Source organism: Nanorana parkeri, unplaced genomic scaffold (assembly GCF_000935625.1).
Source record: "Nanorana parkeri isolate BGI_ZX_2015 unplaced genomic scaffold, ASM93562v1 scaffold2456, whole genome shotgun sequence".
Lineage (NCBI taxonomy): Eukaryota > Metazoa > Chordata > Amphibia > Anura > Dicroglossidae > Nanorana > Nanorana parkeri.
In genome coordinates, this window is record NW_017308724.1 from 22,075 (window position 1) to 32,421 (window position 10,347).

Consider the following 10,347-nt stretch of genomic DNA (forward strand, 5'->3'; position numbering starts at 1 on the left):
TTCCAAATATGAATGGGATGAAGGCCATGTTGGGAGTAGTTATGGCAATACTGGCAGTCTGTATTTTCCTCCCTTGTCTGATACCTCTTGGGACTAGAATGATCCGGGGTTTCATTGAGGCCACTGTAGAAAGAAAGGCTGCAGCCCATGTAATGGCCATGTGGAAGTATCAACCATTGGTCCCCTGGGACTAGCTAGGACAGACATTGGTCCCTCCTGCGCCCCCTGGTCCTAGTGGTCCATTGATGATGCTTTGTCTCGCTCAAGCTTTCGCTGTGATAGCATCAAAGGGGGGAATGTGGCAGCAACCAAAATGGCTACGCTTGACAAAATGGCTGTTTTTAAATCCTCAGAGTTTCACCAACTGCACATAACTAGGGCCCCCTCCCTTCCTGCAATAACAATGCATAATGGACAGTTTGTGTCAAGATGAGCCAGATAGATAAGGGGCGCTATCCATATATGGTAGAATTGCAAACGATTCTTGCTAATTGGCTTAGAGCTGTATAAGGAAACATACGTGTAAAGGAAATATGTATTGTGACGCAATTGTTATTATAAATGCTGTGACCGCCCTTCAAACGGGGCTCAGCATTGGAGACACGAGTCTTCGCATGCAAATAAAAAAAGAGATTTGTTTTCCTGAAGTCTGTGTCCGGAGTCTATTACTGGTTTCCCAAAATTGTCTGCCGCTACACTGCAAGCATCACTACTGCATTTGTTTGCATTATAGTGCTTCTATTACTTGCTATTTGCCATTTTTGTACCTGTTCATGCATTCATTGGGTAGGATGTTATTTGTTTAGTAAAACTTTTACAAAACCTCACAAGGTGTGGTTGTGTGCTGTGGATCCATTAGACATGTGCAACGGCTAAAAATTTGTTTCGTTTCGTTTATATTGTTTTTCGGAATTCGGATCCTATATGTGTTTCGCTTCGGGAATCGGATTCTTATTCGGATCTGATTCGGAATTGGTTTCGGATTCGGACGAATTCCCGAAAATTCAACTTGAGGTGGGGTAGCAGAATTGGCACATTTGTAATTTCTGGTTGCTGTACTCTATTCTTTACTATTAAAGGGGCATTAAGATCCTTTTCTTAATTTGTTTTGATCTGTTTAAATGTTAACAATGCACGCACAGGATTTGGACGAAATTCGTTCCAAATCCGAAATTTCGGATTCAAAATTTCGGATATGTTATATTTCGGAAATTCGGATGCTCCGAATTTCCGAAATTTCGTCCGAATTTCGATTCGGAACGAAATGAATTGCACATGTCTAGGATCGATTACCTGAGGTCTATTACAGAGGTGAGACAGAAGAACCCATATATTCCAGTGGTTCCTTCGGGTTTGAGCGCTACATGCGTTTTCTTTTACATCATGTGGATGACAGGGTCTCCAGATCTGAATCCAATCGAGCATCTGTGGGATGTGCTGGAAACACAAATCAGATCCATGGAGGCCCCACCTCATAACTTACAGGACTTAAAACGATCTGTTACTGACAGCTTCGTGCCAGATAACACATACTGTTATGGCTGATCAGTGTAAGTTGTATTAAGTTAAAAATTGTTGCAGGAAATGTCTAAAGAAAAATCTTGTCATCTTAACATATAATCCTGTATGAAATTATGTAGGGTGTAGAAATCCACTTAAATGAATCAGCCAAAAAATTGCAAAACCACTACAGAGTTGTATCAGCAAATGTGATTCTTGATCCAGTTGTATGCTGGACAAATACTGCATAACAATATGGACTTAAAGAAACTTTTCCACCCAGCTTTCGGCTCATAGCAGCACATACTAGTATACTACCCAATTGTAAAAAGCTTGAATGATGTCAAAGTCATTTTAAAAAGAATCTGTCTGGATGCATGGCATTGCTAAACTCCCAAAATATTTTCTGGACCTGGACTGCAAATTCCAGGGAAACAACATCCAACTAGAACCCAGGTCAGCACAATATTGCCTAATTTTACACTGAATGGGTTGCAGAATACAGTAAAACTTAACATCTTTGTTTGACAAGTTGCTGACTTTCTGTGAAAAAATATCTGCAGGGTGACAGTACACAAGCTGGGATTTAACACATATGACATGCTTAATGAGCATCATATGCAGCACACGGTCATATGTAATAGAAAGATAATCCCTCATTTTTTTGTCTTATCCATATAAAAGACCTGGCACAGTGGTGTACATCTGCCAATGTGTCTGTGTTCCTACCCTCATAGGGAGGACTCTGGAGAAAAGGGAAGGTGTTAGGGAGAGACTGAGAAAAGGGAGGCAGAGAGTAAGAGACAGTGAGTAAAGGAGAGAGAGAGATAAGGAAAGAGGGAGAGGAGGAGGAGCGTATAGTGATGCAGTCAGCTTGCAGCATCCTCATACACACACATATACATCGCACTGGAGCTACACCCTCCCTCCTTGCTGCAGATCTCTGTGTGTGATGTGAAGAAGAGAAACACAGAAGTATTCCCTGTGTGCCCCTGCCATCTGCCTACAGGTACATCTGTGGTTATTGCTCTTATGACATGCTTTTCGCTTGTTACTGTTATTTTACCCTACCTTAGTATAATTTAGATTTTTATCTTTACATATAATTTGGGGAATTCTAGCAATTTACAATTTAGGTTTCTTTTTGTTTTTTTTTTTATGTGACTTATGCTTCACAGACACAAATGAGAAGAAATGCACAGGAATGCAGATCTAGTTAAGTCTTTGGTGTATGTAAAGATGACTCCATACCTACATGCCTGGCCTTGCAATCTCAGGGCCAGGTCTAGCATGCTAGATCGGTCAAGTGTGTTCAGTTTTGTGCTGCATAATTTTAAAGATTTAATAAGCTGACAACTTAATAAGAGCATTGTAAAGTAGATATTCATAGGAGAATTACAAGGTACCCTATGGTATGAGGTGCGCATGCATGGTGAGAACACATTGGGAGCTTGAAGCCTGTTACTTAACAAGGGATCTTAAGTTTAACACACACGTTACAATCTGATTGTACAATATCTTTTAGATCTACTAACAAGTATGTAGTGCAAGGGCCTGCTTGCTTGGTTACAAATTGATTGCATAGATTAGGTAGGTTCTTAAATTAGATGGTTTTACTAGATCTAAAGTTGGTTGAAAAGAGATGGTATGGTACATCTGAAAGGTACCAATAACCTGCAATCTGCGGGCAGTGAGAGGGAGATAGTCTGCAAGAAATTTGTAGATATAGTACAGGGGAGGTAGTATTGGGTGATGGGTTTACAGGTCTGTGCTTTCATACACTGTTTATTTGTAAATAAATCGTTTCTAGCATCCTTAGAAATATTTTACTGAGCAGGCCTGTGTGGATGCTTAGAGAAGACGACATTAAAGGGCAACACCAAATTTAGGATAAATATAAAGTCAACAGAAAGAAGTAAAAGCTATTCATCCGACATTTTGGACATACTGTATATTGAAAGGCTTCAAAAGGCTGAATCTTGAAGATGAAAAATAAAAAGCCCATGACATATGTTACAATCTGACTGTACAATCTCTTTTAGATCTACCAACAACTAGGTAAGAGCCTGTCTGAAGGCATACAGATTGATTGGATATATTAGGGAGGCATTTATAATACATCGTTTTGATAAATCTAAAGTTAAATTGTACAAAAATTGTATGTTCAGAATAAAACATGTATGACAACCCTAAGACATAAAGGCTCTAAGGGGGCAAATTCTTCATCCACAAACATGCAGATGACAGGGAAACCGTGACATAAATGAAATCATAATGAAAGAAAGTAATATATTGTGACCCATTTATCTTGTTCACTACTGGACTATTACTGTTTTAAATTGAAACATTTTTCATTGTTTGACCCTTTTGCTGTTAACTGTTTTAAATTATAATTGTGTATTGCTTGGTGTACACTTGGTTGTGTCATTGTGTATTTGTTTAAGGATAGTGGGCAGACTCCCCTGAAATGTAAGTGTTTCTGTGTGATGTACGCTTCAATATAGATATCATGTATACCCTAGCTGTATTATATATATGCTGCCTGGTAGTGAACCTGGTTTTCAGTAGAGTTGTGCTCACTGCTCTTTTTTTGGCAGGCTTTTTCTTTATTGCTTGCTTGGCTCATAAGTCTTAAACATGTCCAGGATGTAATGAACTAGAGCAGGAATGTCCATCTAGCTGCTCTTCTCTTCTATGTTTGCCTTGAGATGCGTCTCTGTTCATAAAAATACATAGCCATATTGTACATATCATTTGTCATCATTGTTGGCCCAGCTAATGTTGTCTGATTTTAATGTACCTTACGAAAGCGGCTCATTTACTTCACGAAGTGTATCTCCATGTCTCTGAAAACAATCAAAATAAAATTGAAGTCAATTATTGAAAAATATACAAATACATATACATTATTTATTTTTTGCTTTTAAAGGATATTTAAACCCACCTGTTTTTTTGCATATATCGACTGCTAGCAAGCAGTCGATATATGCAAAAAGTTTTTTTTTTAAAACAAAACCGCTCAAACAGCAGTTTAGACTTACCCTGTGTTCCGTGCGCGGTCCCGTGCGAAAATTAGAAATTTCTCGAATGGCCGCAACGGATCTTGCATGCGCAGTTCTCATTTTCGGCAGGGACGCGACGAGGGACGTAAGGTAAGTCTATGGACGCGTGCACCCGCATGCAGACACCGCTGGATCGGAGGGACAGAGCAGAGAGAAGGCTGAAAACATCAGTAAAGAAGAGGAAGATCGGAAAAAGAGAGACATAATTTAAGGTAAGTGCTGACATTAACATTGGAGGAGGGAAAAAAATGTTTGCCTTTAATGTCACTTTAAGTGCTTCTGAGGAGGGAGCTGCTGGAGGGGCCTCAAAATACTTATTACACACTATGAAGCTCGCTGGTGGCTGTGATTCCGTGGGATTTTCTTTCAGATTTTTTAAAAACTATATAGACCACTTTATCAGTGAATTCCATGCTTGTATAGGATATTGTTCCCACTATTATTGTATAGGCTTTTATTATATTAGCATTATACTAGGTTAAGAGGCTTTTGTTTAATCTTGATTTAACATGAAGTGATATTATACTGATTGATAAGGGCACTTACCACTGACCACCTACATTTAAGGGGAATACACACACCACTGGCCACCAACATTTAGGGGATGCACACCCCACTGACCACCAATATCTATAGGGGCACATACACTACTGGCCACCACTGGGCACACATACCACTGGCCACCAACATTTAAAAGGAAAACATACCACTGACTACCAGTATTTAAGGGGCACACACACCTCTGACCACCAACATTTAAACGGCACTGTCCACTGATCACCATCATACGAGGGCACTTACTCCTGACCACTTACTCCTGACCACTGTACTCTGCAAAGTCCTTACTTTTGCAAAGTGCACGCTACATAGTCCTGAATGCTGCAATGTATATACTACATAGTCCTGAATGCTGCACTTTGAACACTATGAAGTCCCGACCCCTGGACTGCATATATTAGGTCCCATTGACACAGGGATTTATGCAAGGGGGTATAGTGATGCAGGGCCATAGATAATTTTTTTCCCTGGGGAGGGGGGGGGGTCAGCTTCCTCAAATTATAAGACTTTATCTAGCAGACACACACCATATACCAGCCATATCATTCCTAAAGCAATCCTTTACCCTGAGCAATACCTATTTTGTTGTTTGACACCATATGGACAAAAACCATGTTTTAAAAAGACTTATAATTGGTACCTACCAATTCCCACAAACCGCTTAGTATACACTTATTGGGATTTTTTTTACCAAAAACATCTAGCAGAATAAATGTTGGCCTAACTTTAGGAAGAAATGTAATTTTATTTGATATTTTGTATAACAAAAAGTAGAACATATAATTTTTTTCATTTATATAAAAAAAAAAATACATTTTAGAAAACAGCGGCAATTAAATAGCAACAAAAGAAAGCACTATTTGTGTAAAAAATTAGGCGCCCGGGGGCCAAGTCTTTCATTAGCGCCTCCCCCACACACAAATCAATCCATAGTTCAATGCTCAAGACCCTTGGTTCTCAACTGGTGGGTCGCAACCCTGTGTTTAGTGGGTCCCCGTGTGCCTTCCACTTTTCTAGGTGAGAGGCTCCTTAGCCTCCCCCTAGCGCAGCACTGTCAATTCCTGCGCCAAGCAGCCATTCAAAATATGCTGCCCGGCACCAAGTGTTAGCTTGAGGTAGGGTGGGCTCCATCCATATGTGCATTGCTTACAGCTCCTTCGCATGTCCAGTAGAGGTACCTGGACCGGTGTGACATACTGGCTCTCGACACCTCTGTGCGGAGTCTCAGGTGGCCAGGTGGGGTCTCTGGTGGGCTGTGCGGAGTCTCGGGTGGGCTGTGCGGAGTCTCAGTTGGGCTGTGCGGAGTCTCAGGTGGGCTGTGCGGAGTCTCAGGTGGGCTGTGGGGATTCTCAGGTGGGCTGTGGGGGTCTCAGGTGGGCTGTGGGGGGTCTCAGGTGGGCTGTAAGGGGTCTCAGGTGGCCTGGTCTGGTCTCAGGTGGGCTGTAAGGGGTCTCAGGTGGCCTGGTCTGGTCTCAGGTGGGCTGTAAGGGGTCTCAGGTGGCCTGGTCTGGTCTCAGGTGGGCTGTAAGGGGTCTCAGGTGGCCTGGTCTGGTCTCAGGTGGGCTGTAAGGGGTCTCAGGTGGCCTGGTCTGGTCTCAGGTGGGCTGTAAGGGGTCTCAGGTGGCCTGGTCTGGTCTCAGGTGGGCTGTGCGGGGTCTCTGGTGGGCTCTGCAGATTATTAATAACTTTTTCGTTTTATTTTTTTTTTACTTTTTATCAGTTTTTTTTATTTTAATTTCTTTTATTATTTTTTATTTTTTTCACTTAACTTTATTGCTATCACACGGGCTAACAAGCACCTGTGTGATAGCATTCGGAAGTGACATGTTTTCTTTATGAGCCTGCCCTCCAGTACAGACTCGGGACATAGGGAAAGCACTGGACTCGGGACATAGGGAACGCACTGGACTCGGGACATAGGGAACGCACTGGACTCGGGACATAGGGAACGCACTGGACTCGGGACATAGGGAACGCACTGGACTCGGGACATAGGGAACGCACTGGACTCGGGACATAGGGAACGCACTGGACTCGGGACTTTGCAACACAGTGGACTTAGGACTAAAACCAGATGTATACTCACAGATAATACAAGCCCCCCCACCTAATTGCCCGCTCTGTCTCCGTGCAGCCTTCTGATCCTGGTCACTGGAAGGACACCCTGCTTCCTGCAGGGCCCGCACTGAGGTATGTACAGATCATCCAGGGCCAGGCAGGCAGATGTACAAACAGAATATATCACAAGCGCCAGCAACATATATCAGGGATAAGAGGAGAGGATCTTCAGTGTAGTACACTCTCGAGGCTGCTCTCGCTGGTTGAGGGAAACCACAAAGCTGAAATACATAACACAGAGAGCGCCTCCATCGTGTAAAAACTTTTAATAAAACCGGATAAAACAGCTGAAATTATACTCACAAAAGGAGAGTTTTAGCAGACATGAAAAAATCATATGTGACAGACTTTGCCAGCCGGCTTTCAGTCCTTCCTGGTTGAAGCATTTCTGAGGTCACGCCTCCTTCATCAGAACAAACTCTCCTTTTGTGAGTATAATTTCAGCTGTTTTATTAAAAAGTTTTTCTAAAGAGATGCCGGGGATGTCCTGTTTGATAAAACATCGGCATCAATGAAAAACATTGAGCTCTGCTGCTGCCGTCACCGACCGCTGCACTGTATACACTGTAGAGTCGAGACCACTGCATTATGTAGAGTCCTGACCACTGCACTGTATACAATGTAGAGTGATGTCTGCTTTACTGTTTACAATATGTCATACATTTTACATAGTCATGTAATAATACATATTATAATTACATTTTTCTTTAGGCCCCATTTATATCTTTGAATGGGGCTCATTACATGTGTCACATGAATTTCTCTATGAGACACATGCAATCTGCTGCGGATGAGTGGTGCTGTACAGGGCAATGACTGCTGCCACCACCTGCAGCAGATTGCTCACATCTTATTGTGTACTAGAACATGCTAGTACATATATGTTTATACAGGTCTTGTTGGTTCATGCAAACCCCCACATTCACACACTGAGCCTAACTGTGAAGCAGTGCTGTTGCTAGACCACAGCTACCAGGTAACATGCTATGGGCCCCCTTAAAAGAATGAGTATCAGGCCGGCAACTGCCTTGACACTTTTTTTTTAGTTACTAAAACTTTGCTTCTGGCCACCTGTATCATTTTAGCAGGCTCTGCTGAGTGCGGATATAATGATGTCAGTGATGCAATGTTACATTAGAAGGGAGTGCTTTTTGCTGACATCAAGAAAAGAACAAGTCAAGAGGGCTGGGTATGGCTGCTGGCTGCCGGATGTCTTCATGGCTACACGCGGCGTCATATGACGTCATGCCTCCAGAACACGCCAATGGCTGAATCCAAAATAGCATAAACATGTGTTTTGTTTGATAAAACGATTCTTTATTTTATTTTTTTCTTTACTGTTGGGGGGGGGAAGAGCTATGGTGAAATATCAGGGGTCTAAAAGACCCCTGACATTTACCTTTTAAAATAGAAAAAGAAATTGAGGACACAGAGTCCTCCATTTCTTTTTCTGCAGCCTCTGTTCTAAATGAATGGAAAGCACTCAGTACAGAAGCTTCCCATTTATTCAGTTTATGAATGGGGAGGAGCCTCTGTACAGAGTGCTACTCCCCATTCAGAAATTCATGAATCAACAAGAAGTTATGTAAATCACATCCTGTTCATTCATAACTGGGGTCACATAGTACTATTTGTCCCCAGTTATTTACAAACATTGGAGTGATCAGACGATCACTCCAGTGTTTGTTCTGCACAGAGGATCGGTAAATATCAATGATGTGTACCGATCCTCCGCTTGGCCATGCACAGAGCCGCTGTCATCCTGAAACTGACAGGATGACAGCGGCTCTGCTCTCCTCCCCGCTCGGCCGTCCTGACTGAAGGTGCGGCTTCTCTCCTCCTCACTGCTTGACCATCCTGACAGCAGGCAGCGGTCCCTCCTGTGCCATTGTTGCCATGGCGCCCTGTTCGGCTGCACAGCTCGAACACCCCAAAGGCCGGCCCTGGCTGCTACTTCCAGTGGTCAAATCAGGCCTCTAACTGCTGGATAAAGAAAAAACTCAGTGATGAGTCAGATTAGGGTGCTGCTGTATTTAAGCCAAGCAATAACGTAAAAGTAAAAAAATGTATTACACATGCAAAATATGTGATGCCAGAATACGGTTTTGCTGATGCTGTCCGTGAGAATTGTACTGTACCACAACACCACATACAGCTTAAAGGACTCTCCCAAACATGTAATTTAACCCTTTCGCTGCCAAGCCCTCTGAAACACTTTGCACCTCAGCTGGCCACACCATTTTTGCAATTTTTCCCATTGATTTGATTTTCAACAATGTTAGGAGGGCCCCCCCCCCCCAAGTTAAAAACAAAAAAAGTGCATGGGGTTCCCCACAAAATACATACCAGGCCCTTTAGGTCTGGTAGGAATATTAAGGGGGAATCCCAGCCCCAAAAAATGGAGGGGAAAAACGTGGGGTCCCCCCTAACATTCCTACCAGATCCTTGATCCGAGCACTGGCCCGGCAGGGCAGGAAAGGCGGGGGGCGATTGACCGCCTCCCCCTCCCTGCGCCTTTCCAGGCCACGTGCCCTCGGCATTGGGAGGGTGTCCCTACCCCTTGTGAACGAATAAGGGGTATTTGTACCCCTACCCATTTACTAAAAGGTTAAATAAAATAGTTATTAAAAAGTCTAGACTTTTGATAAAATCCTTTGAGAAAAAATCAAAGAGCCAATTTTTGACTATTCCTTTAGTTAACCACTTCCCGGCCGGCCGTTGTGAAAAAAACCAGGAGCTCTCTAGGTCTAAAGACGCCCACTCAGCCACGCCCCCCCGCGCGCCGCTGGGCGCGCGAGCGGGAAATGCCGATATTTGAAAACAGGCAGCGATGCCCGTTAATATTAGACATGTGCGATTCGTTTCCTTTACGAATCGAAATTCGTACGAATTTTCCTGAAATTCCGAATTTCGGAGCATCCGAAATCCGAATGGCAGTTTCCGAATTATATCCGAAATACGAAATTCCGTTAACGAATTTCGGATCCGAATTTCATTGAAACAGGAACTAATATTACCCCTGTAAATGAGGTTGAACAGCATGACAAGATTTTTTTTTAATCCGAGATACGGATCCGCTGCTGCTGATGCATTACAATACACAGTTACA

At 42.9% G+C, this 10,347-nt stretch overlaps 1 protein-coding gene across 1 annotated transcript in view; it reads left to right on the forward strand.

The window, feature by feature from the left end:
- The first annotated feature begins 2,339 nt into the window (after positions 1-2,339).
- Positions 2,340-10,347, forward strand: part of LOC108801713 (contactin-2-like) — a 114,339-nt gene continuing 106,331 nt past the window's right edge. The window contains exon 1 of the mRNA XM_018573616.1: positions 2,340-2,509. The gene's annotated coding sequence lies outside the window, so the exon portion shown is untranslated. The remainder of the gene's footprint in view (positions 2,510-10,347) is intronic.